The following is an 11,396-nucleotide window of genomic DNA, read 5'->3' on the forward strand; positions in this document are numbered from 1 at the left end:
GATTAGGAATCTGGACAATATCCAGTAGATTCTGATGAGCCATTGAAAGATTTTACAAAGGAAGGTATTTATACTTCATATATTAAAAAAAAAAAAAAACCCTCTTCCATAAATCTCTTTTTTATTTTTTGAGACAGAGCCTCAAGCTATCCGCCTGGGTAGAGTACTGTGGCATCACAGCTCACAGCAACCTCCAACTCCTGGGCTCAAGCGAGTCTCCTGCCTCCGCCTTCCAAGTAGCTGGGACCACACGTGCCCGCCACAATACCTGGCTATTTTTTGGTTGCAGCTGTCACTGTTGTTTGGCGGCCCGGGCTGGATTCGAACCCACCACCTTAGGCCACTTGAGCCACAGGCGCCAAGCCTTCCATAAATCTTATCTAGTCATTTGGCTTCTGCTTGAGTATTTTCGGGTTGGGGAGCTCTCAACCTCAGTGTTGGATGAATATAAATCTTAAAAAGTTCTTCCCATGGGGCCAAACACTATCTCTTCACCATTCCAACTGTTATTTCTAGTTTTACCATTTGTGGCAACACATAAAAGGCCATTTAAAAAATACAAAGATACCTGTTGAACCTTCCCTTAGTTAAATTTTCCAAGTTTCCATGGACTCTTCTCCTTCTTTGTTTATTTTGTTGTTTCTAGATTCCTTTACTATCCTGGTTACAGTTATCTGGATGAACTGTGGTTTATCGAGGCATCTTGTAGAATCTGGTGCTAGAATTCCTCATGATGCTTTCAAATAACCTCTAAAAGGCATGGAGTACAGTGGCGTTCTGACTGCTTCTTCTGAGCTTATGCCAGATGACGATTAGGGATTCCAATGTCCTTAATTTGTTACTGATCACAGCTCCCTGCTTTTAACATTTTTGATTAACTAAGCTTCTAACTCTTCTGCACATTAATTGTTGCCAAGTCAAATCTCCGCCATACTCATTATGTACAATTTATTTTTGAAATCTAACTATAGAACTTCACACGTTTAAATTTTAATCCCTTGTTAGCCTGAGCCCAATATCCCAGCCTATTAGACCCATTTTACAAGTTTTGATTTTCCTTTCCTATGATCTTAGCAAGTCTCCTTTTAAATTTTATAAACATTAGTCATTTGTATGTTTTCATCCAGTTCACTAATAAAAACGTATAGGATAGGATAGAACTTTGTAGTTAGTGGCGACCTCCTTCCAGTCTGGGTTTGTGTTCAGACAGCTTCAATTTCCCCTGATGACCCATTTTACAATATAACGTTGAAGATTTATTAAACATTCTATTGAAATTCTTGGAGATTTCTTTTTTGAGACAGAGCCTCAAGCTGTCCCCCTGGCTAGAGTACTATGGCATCATAACTCACAGCAACCTCCAACTCCTAGGCTCAAGCAAGTCTCCTGCCTCCACCTTCCAAGTAGCTGGGACCACAGGGGCCCACCACAATGCATGGCTATTTTTTGGTTGCAGCCGTCATTGTTTGGCAGGCCCGGGCTGGATTCGAACCCGCCACCTTAGGTGTATGTGGCTGGTGCCTTAGCCACTTGAGCCACAGGCGCTGAGCCAAGATTTCTTAAATATTCTGTTTAAATAAAGATACATTTGGCATTTTCTCTTATTTAAATGAATAAACATATATTGTTGACCTCCTGTCAACAAAAGGTTCTGTGCCAGATGCTAAGGACACAAAAATGACCAAGAAACTACCCCTTGCCTGATGGAGCTCTCATTTAGCAGAGGTGACAGACATACTCACATCAGCTCCAAATCAATCTATGTAGAGTTACAATTTGCATTAGAGGGGTAGATAGACATAGATAGACAGAAACATAGAATATGACAGATAATACAGGAAGAAGAGCTGAACATTTGAAGTATCTCAAATGCTAAGGAATTCAGGCTTTTTCTTGTAGGCAAAGGGGTTAGCTAGAAAAAAGTCTTTAAGCCAGAGAGTAAATAACATAATCAGCCAGATCAACTGTGTAACTCTATTGCACAAGGCAGTGAGTTCAATTTAGCAAAACTCATTCTTCACGAACCCATTTTGGTCCTAGCATTAACTGGCCAGTAAGCATCCGTTTAATGAATACCCCAATCTTTGTGTGTGTGTTTTCCCTGCTTCTGTGTTTTCCTGGACTTTTGCTCTGACCTTTCAGCCTCTTGCCTTTCTTTTTCTCCTGGGCATTCATGTGCTGTTGGTTTATTTGTTCATCCACAGTTTGCTCTTACCTTTACTATTTAACGTATCCTCTGACTCAGGCTTATAGGATTCTGAGCTACAGCAACTCCCTGACCCTCTGTCCTGGACTTGACTCTGGAATTCTCACCTGATTTCAGTTGCTCAACTCCTCTGTGACCTCTGCATTCTGATCTAACCTGGTTTCATCCTTTGTGCTGCTGTCTTTCCCTCAGTTCTTCTATATTAACTCCCTGACCTGAAGGTTGTGAAGGTTGCTCACCAGGGTTCCAATTCTGGCAATAGAATAACATGTCTCAGCTCGGTGCTTGTGGCTCAAGCAGCTAAGGCACCAGCCACATACACCTAAAGTGGCGGGTTTGAATCCAGCCCAGGCCTGCCAAACAACAATGATGGCTGCAACCAAAAAATAGCCGGGCATTGTGGTGGGCACCTGTGGTCCCAGCTACTTGGGAGGCTGAGGCAGGAGACTCGCTTGAGCCCAGGAGTTGGAGGTTGCTGTGAGCTGTGATGCCACAGCACTCTACCCAGGGGGACAGCTTGAGGCTCTGTCTCAAAAAAAGAAAAAAAAAGAATAACATGTCTCCTTTCAAGAACTACAGCACAGTTGAAGAGATAGAGCTAACACACAAGAACGATATGTAATAATTGAGAACACAGGTAGTGAGAATAAGATGGAGTCCTGCAGGCTGGGGCTAAGATGACGCAGCTCGTCTGGCCAGTTTACATCCTATGTGGGCTTCACCTCGTGTCTCCCATTCCTGCTGTTTTGTAAATTCTTTTTAACCTAAAAGTGTATATCTTAAGTAGTTTAGGGCAGTTGATTTAGGAGATTAACTTTTGAAGTGGAATGTTGTTTTTGGTCATGAGTTATGCTGATTATTGTTTATTATGAGTCACGGGTTATGTCACTATTGTTGTTTAAGATAAGGGTTAACATGGTTTTGCTTTGAATGTTCATGCGTAAAACTGTGGTTTTGGAAATGGGGGAACAAAACAGTCCTGGAGAGGCTGCTCTCAGCCTTCTCCCGAATTGCTCTCCTTCTGAAAAACAAAGTTTGGTGGAAAGATCCGTGTCTCTGCGTATTGGCTGACAGTGAAAGGGGGCCAGACACTCTTCGTCTGGTAACATAATTGATGCACAAATTGGATATGCTAACTAAAAGTGTTATATGCGTTTAGAGAAAGGATTGAACTGGGAAATTCAAGAAAGAAATGTTCCTTTTTAGGCAACTCCCTTTCAGAAAGCTCTGGATATTTGGGACGGATATTTCTTGAGTAGAAAGAAGGGAAATTCAGGGCGGAACTTCCTCTGGACTACCCTATCATTGGCCCAAAACCTGCCTGTCTTAGCCATCTAGTGGCTGTTGTCACAAGAAACTTTACCCGCCTCAAGGAGACAGCAATTTAACGCCATTTCCAACTTAAGCACCATATCTACAGGGCGTGAAATTAGTTCCAGCAAGCAGCAAATTTGCTGCTAATAAAAATATTTAGCGATTCACTTGTCTTTAAATCAGCAGCAGCATATTCTTTTGCTTGCCTCAATGCTTGTCTCTCCCAATTCTAATATTTGATAATCAAGCTAGAGTTTAGCTCAAGCTATGAAACAGCAAGTTCTTCAGCTCTGCAAAAATTTGAGTTTCCCGAGAAGGAATTTTTGCTTCTTTCTTTTCTTTGTCAGAAATAGGCCTATGTGTTCCTTGGATCATGGAGATTTGGGGGTCTTGGAACTAAGTTTTCATTCTCTTCTTTCTGCCACCATTAGCTCCTGAGTCATTACACATGGAGAAACTGGGGTGCTGAGAGAGGACACGAATTCTCTCCCTTGTTCAGACACATCATTGTTCTGTGTCCCTGCCAAACTCATTTTCATTTCTTTTCTGTTCCTTTCGGCCTCTATCTACTCCACAGCAAGGGTTCTCTAAGTAAAGCAGCGATGTTGTAGGGCACTAAAACAACTCTTTAATTAATTTCACAGGTATTTATTGGGCATCTACCATGTGCATTCATTGTTCCAGATCCTCCTTTGGGTCAGAAGTGTTCCAAGACACCTAGCGTGACAGCCAGGTGAGGGGCTGACCTGGCAGATGGCACCTCTTCTCCAGGTGGCTGGAACAATGGATCCCACAGACTCCTACTTAATTTTTCTTTTCCTTGGAGAGCTCATAAAAGGAACAAATTGCATCAGCCACTCTACCCCTCATCACTAATTGGCCTAAGGGCCTCTGTTTGAATAGATCACTTGTTTCAAAGTACACATAATCTAAAAAAAGAGTCCAGTGGCCTCCTTGGGGACTCTGTCTTCCACCCCACAGGAGCCCTGTCTGGAATATTCTTCTTTACCTCCTGGTAGAAATCAGTTTTGATCATCCGGACAGGATGAAGGCAACTTCAAACAAGAACAAATAGACCCTTCTCAGAAATCAGCCAACATGAGATGCTGCATGAAAATAGACCTCTTGGTTAAGAGAGGGGCCTGGATCGGTCTGATAGCAGGGAGTTAGAATCAAAGATGGAAACTAAGCTATTCAACTAACACTAACTTCATCAGAGAGATACTGGAGGGCATAGATTGGAGAAAGGGAATGACATTTGGCAGGGGCCAAAATGGCAACATGGAGGCTTAGAAGCAGAAGTCCCTCTGTGATTCAAGCAGAAGAGGGTGGTTTGGGGATCACAGCAGCCTGGCTCTGTTCTTGGCCCTTTCTCTCAGGTTCCTGACTCTAACACAGCCCCTTCCTTTTTTGGCATTATTTACGTCATCTGTAAGAACAGATGAATTTTACTTGCCTCCTCGGGTTCCCTTACTGTAGCATGGGAAGAGTGGGATAGAGACTATTTTGAAGAGGGGGCTCTGGTGAACATCTGGATTCCTCCTGGAATGGGGAGCCTGATGGCATGGTGAATTCCAGTTAGACAAAGCAAGGCTCTTCTGGGGATAAGAGAGGTGAGACCAGTAAGTGAGACCACTTGCCCTGGAAAATATGTAACTTCTCCCGTCACACTCTGGCCTCAAACCCCTCCTGAAGTTTCCTGTGTTTAAAACCCTGACAATTTTGCTATAGCTAGAGTGATGGGAACTACCATCTGTGAATTGTTGGTGAACAATAAAAAGTGATTTGAAGAATAAGCTTTACCAATGAAGTACTTAAGCAAATATCCAGAATCAAGATTAGCAAAAAATATAACCAAATAATTTAATAGTTAAAATAGATATGAAAATGTTCTCCATTCTTGTCCCTGTCTTCTCATATGTCAAAATGTAATCAGTAAAGATGTTCTGGGAGTGAGGGTCCAAGGAAATCAGGTGACTCACAGGATGCAGGTTGAATGATGCTGAGGACATGTGGGATGGAGCATAGCACAGGCTGCCGGAGAGCTGGGAAAGAAGAAGCCAGATAAGGGAGCTATGAAAAGAACTGGAGAAAAAGGAGGGACTGGCAGATGGAAGCCCTGGGGACCTCCAAAAGCCCCTTGACCTTAGAGGCAGTGCTGCCAGAGGCAGGAGAAGGAATTATGAGATCAGAGCCAATATGCTGATCTCTGCAGGGAATCCTGGTTCCTTGACACCGTCCTAGCTCCTTCTCATCTTAGTGTCCTTTAAGACAACTGTTTACTTCTTTATTTCCCATTCTAGCACCTTTGCTTCATTTTATTTATTTATTTTAGAGACAGAGTCTCACCTTGTCACCCTCAGTAGAGTAATGTGGCATCACAGCTCACAGCAACCTCTAGCTCTTGGGCTTAGGTTATTCTCCTGCCTCAGTCTCCTGAGTAGCTGGGACTACATGCGCCCACCACAACACCCAGCTATTTTTTGGTTGCAGTTTGGCTGGGGCCGGGTTCGAACCCACGACCCTCAGTATGTGGGGCCAGTGCCCTGCTCACTGAGTCACAGGTGCCACCAGTATCTTTGCTTCAGCCAGCTGCTACCCAGGCAGGAGGGCTGACCTCATGTGCCAGAGCTGGGTCAAAAGTCAAGCAGCTTCTGAGGATGGATTACACATGCTTTAGGGTGTCTAATCCTTGTATGTTTCTTGGGCATCTCTTGTAACAGCATTGATCGTGGGCCAGTCATTAGGTTTTCCAGAGGTAGAACTTAACAGTGCCTCTACAACCCTAAGAGGCTGGTAGTTCCAAACTTAGGGTGTGTAGAGCATGCGATCAGGGATCAATAGTCAAAAAGGATTTATGGATAGGATAAATAATGTTCAGAGGCATTAAATCATTCTGTCATCTCAGAAAGGGACATGGGTAATATGTTCATAAAACAGGCCGACCATCTGCAGAGTTTCTGAGAGATTAGGTAGCTGATATTCATTAAAATTAATCATATCAGAGGTCATCGATTCAGTAGTTGATTTTTCTCTACGGAAAACTTAACCACCTCCCTGGCCCTTCACATCAAGTGTATGAATTATTGAAATCAAGACCAGATGCTGTGAAGGGGAGATGGGTACAGTGCAGGACTATCAAAAGAAATGCCTCTGCCAGGACATCCATGTTCCAGCATGGGAAGGTCATTTGGAGAAGGCCAAAAGCAGTACAGCATCACAATAAGAATATAGGCATTGGGGCAGCATCTGTGGCTCAGTGAGTAGAACACCGGCCCCATATACTGAGGGTGGTGGGTTCAAACCCAGCTCCCGCCAAACTGCAACAACAACAAAAAAAAGTATAGAGATGAAAAAGAAGAACAAAAAACCATCTTATTAAAAAAAAAAAAAAGAATATAGGCATTTGTGTGTCTAATTGCCTGGGTTAGAACCCCAGTTCTGTCTCTGACTGGCTGTGTGATCTTGGGCAAGTTATTTAACCTCGCTGTAGTTTTATTTCTTCATCTGAAAAACAAGAAAAAAGTTACATGCCTCCAACGTTTATTTAAGGTAATAAGTGTTAGATATTCATACCTTTAGTAACTGATCCATGACAGATGTTTGCAAAGCCCTTCACCTTGGGCCATTCTATTTATACAGCTTTTTACTTTGTATAACTGCAGGGTGTCCCCAGAGTCTTCTCTGCAGTTGACATACTAAGGAAAATGGAAAATTATGGCTAAATGTACATTTATTCACAAAATATTCATTATAAAATTTTAGAAAGTATTGACAGAATATTCTCCACCTGTTGGCCAATTGTTTGTAAAATTTTGTTGTGAATATTTTGTAAATAAAGGTACATTTAGCTACAATTTCCCATTTTCTGCATGTATGGTGCCTTTAGGGGACACTCTGTAGAAAACTTTTGGGGACACTCTGTAGAAAACTTCAGAAAACAATACCACTTGGATTCGCTATACATTTATGCCATTTAAGCATTGGTGGGCCTGTGCGGCTGTTTGGCAATCTTCTGACCCATTTCTCCTTGACTTCTAGTGTTCTAAAACATAGTTTCTCAAACTTGGTACCATTAATATTTGGGGCAGGGTAATTCTTTGTTGTGGGGGGGCTTTCCTGTGTCCAATAGTCCCCCTTATCTGAGGGGGATACATTCTAGGACACTCCCCCCCATCCCTGTGGATGCCTGAAACTACAGATAGTATGGAGGCCTGTGCATACTATATTTTTGCATTCCAATAAATGAGAAGGCTACTGAGAGACTAATGGGTGGGCAGGAGATACAGCATGATACTCTGGGCAAAAGGATGATTTATGTCCCAGGCAGGATGTAATGGCCCGAGATTTTATCCTGGCCTGCCATTTAAAACTTATGAATCATTATCATTAAATTTGGGGGGATCATGGTTGATTGTAGGTAACTGAAACCACACAAAATGAAGCTGTGGGTGATGTTTAGAGGGATCCCTCTCCTGGCCTCTCCCCAGTGGATGCCAGTGGGATTTCCCATCCCCATTGTGGCAACAAAATGCAGACATTGCCAACGGTCTCCTGGGGGGAGGGGGAAGATCACCCCCAGTTGAGAACCACTGTCCTGACATTTCTTCTCCCTCCTCAAGCTTGCAATCTCACCTTCAAACACCCTCTTTTAGTTGATCGATTATGCCTCCTGTTTGTCCTTAGAAAGACGCCATCAGGTCTAGATTTGTTAAATATCCCTTGCCTCCCATTAGAAGTTATCTGGATATTCGCCCGTCCTTTTCTCTTCCCCTTTAGTCTAGGATTGCCCTCTTGTTAAGATGAATCACTGCATTTCATGTCTTTCATTGATGCGGCTCTGGAACATTGCTCTGCTCCTAAGTCATCTGCCTCTGCTGAGCCTTCACTTCTTTTTTTTTTTTTTTTTGAGACAGAGCCTCAAGCTATCCCCCTGGGTAGAGTGCTGTGGCTTCACAGCTCACAGCAACCTCCAACTCCTGGGCTCAAGCGAGTCTCCTCCCTCAGCCTCCCAAGTAGCTGGGACCACAGACGCCCGCCACAACGCCCGACTATTTTTTGGTTGCAGCCGTCGTTGTTGTTTGGCAGGTCTGGGCAGGATTCAAACCTGCCACCTTAGGTGTATATGGCTGGCGCCTTAGCCACTTGAGCCACAGGCACCGAGCCGAGCCTTCACTTCTATCCACAGTCTCCACTTGTTTTTCCCAAACACCTCTGAGTACCTTAGTTATCCTCACTAAGCTACAAGCCTTTATCCTGATTTGGCCAACCAGGATGTGTCTCTGAAAAATAGATGTCAACCACAGCCAGTGTGTGTGCACACCTACTCTGTGTGAGGCACTCACTGTCAGGTGGGTTCGGGTGCCTCTGCCCCTCCCTAGCTTGGCCTCCGCACTGTCTGTTCCCCCTTTGCCCTGAGCACTTGTTTTCTCAATGATCACCTAAGTGTCAAATCCAATGGCCTCTTCTTCATCTTCACTTTTTTAATTTTACTAAAGCTCTTAACACCGTTGACCATCCCTTGACTGAAACCACTTCTTCCCTTAGATTTTATTTTCTCTGGGCTTCAATTTGATTAGCTGAAAGTTGGAGGAATTAATTTAAGTGATTTCTAAGACCTCTTTTTGTGACAGAATCTTATACATTTAAAATCCTCTAGTTTCTGTTTTCTAGACAGCTGTGGTTGAGCTCTGTACCATCAGAACCCCCAGGAGCCCACTAAAAGTGTGGGCGGTAGGAACCCCTTTGGAGCAGAATACTGCTGAGGTGAACCATATCTGGGTCTTCTAAAATTTCTTTCTTTTTTTTTTCTTTTTTGAACAGAGTCTCACCTGTTGCCCAGGCTAGAGTACAGTAGCATCATCACAGCTCACAGCAATTTCAATTTCCTGAGCTCAAGGGTTCCTCCTGACTCAGCCTCCTAAGTAGCCCTTCCAAGTGGCTGGGGCTACAGGCTTGTACCACCACACACAGCTAAATTTTCTACTTATTTGTGGAGATGGAGGTCTTGCTCTTGCTCAGGCTGGTCTCGAACTCCTTACTTCAAGCGATCTGCCTACCCTGACCTCCCAAAGTTCTGAGATTATAGGTATGAGCCACCACACTCAGCCCCTTCAGGTTTTGCTTTTTTGCCCAAGAATAATCATTATCCAAATTGATCTGAAGACCACTGAGTGATTTCATTTGTGTTTACGTGTGTTTTATGCTTCCCTTTCTCTTGCTGTCCACAGAATTAGTCCTCAATCCAGCTTCTAACGTCTTTCAGCTACAGTCCCTGATTTTCACCCCTGCCAGCCATTACTCTACCTCAGACCTCCTTAAGACCATTTTCTTTTATTTTTATTTATTTATTTAGTTTTTGAGACGAGACTCTCACTTTGTCACCCTCTGTAGAATGCTGTAGCATCATAGCTCATGGCAACCTCAAACTCTTGAACTCAAGTGATCCTCTTGCCTCAACCTCCCGAGTAGCTGGGACTACAGGCACCTACAACGCCTGGCTATTTTTAGAGATGGGGTCTTGCTCTTGCTCAGGCTGGTCTCTAGCTTTCAAGCTCAAATAATCCACCCTCTTCAGCCTCTGAGAGTATTAGGATTTTAAGTGTGAGCCATGCACCTGGCCCTTATGACCTTTAAAAATTAAATGTTTTTTACAGCATTCAGCTCTGTATTTTCTAAACACAGAATATTTTGTGGGAAGACCACGAAATATTCTAGCTATATCCAAGTGGTTTGCTTCTTGAATTTCATAAGGATCACTGCCCTTGCCAAATTCATCTTAGCCTCTGAATAGACCCACCAAGCTCCTTATAACGAAGGGTTGTTAATTCCTTCTCTGTAATCTATCTAAATACTCCAGATCTGTTACTGGCACTATCTCAATGCTTCTAAAGCTTGATTCCCCTCCTCACCCCTTGACCTTATCATTACCTTCTTCTGAAAGATGATAATGTAACTCTCTAGCATATATTTCACACACATACATGTCCCCTCCCAGGATCCTTCTAATTTGGTTACTAGGTAACTATGACTATGGAAACTAAGTTTGTAACTAAGCCATGTGGTGCATTGTGACCATATTTCCTTCCTTGTGTGTTTTCATTTTCCTGTTAATATTATACTTAGAATGGTGCTTTTTTCATTTTTTAGTTTTATAGGAACCTACCACTGTCTGCCCCAAACTTTTTAGAACTGCAAATCCCCTCCAGTTGGGCATGCACATCAGATAATTTCTCAGTTCCCTATCAGTTGAGTTTGGTTTTGTTTGTCCTGAGGTTATGCTGCCTGGATTACTCTTCCTGCTTCCATCTAGACGGCCATCTTTAGGCCTGTGGTAGTTCTTTGTATCAACAGCTTGGGAATTCCTTTCATTCTTCTTGTAAACAAGCCTCTTATTGCCTAAGCCCTGTGTCTCCTCTTTCTTGGTTACTCCTCCTCCCCCCTTTGTTTTTTGGAGACAGAGTCTCACTCTGTCACTCTGCGTAGAGAGAGGGCCCGTGGCGTAATCACTCACAGCAACCACGTACTCCTGGGCTCAACTCCTGCCTCAGCCTCTCAAATGGCTGGGACTTACAGGCACCTGCCACAACATCCAGCTTGTTTTTCTACTTTTAGTAGAGACAGTCTCGGCTCTTGCTCAGGCTAGTCTTGAACTCCTGAGCTCAGGTGATCCACCTACCTTGGCCTCCTAGAGTGCTAGGATTGCAGGTGTGAGCTACCACGTCCAGCCTACCCCCTTATTTTGATGAAGCAAATCTTCTGTAAGTCTTCATAGAAAGGATTTGCAGGAGGTAAATATTTTTCAGTACTTGGATTTTTGGAAGTGTATTTGTTCAGCTTTATTATTGCTTAATAATGTGTCAAGGCACAGAAATGT

Source organism: Otolemur garnettii, unplaced genomic scaffold (assembly GCF_000181295.1).
Source record: "Otolemur garnettii isolate 467f Iridium unplaced genomic scaffold, OtoGar3 scaffold00108, whole genome shotgun sequence".
Lineage (NCBI taxonomy): Eukaryota > Metazoa > Chordata > Mammalia > Primates > Galagidae > Otolemur > Otolemur garnettii.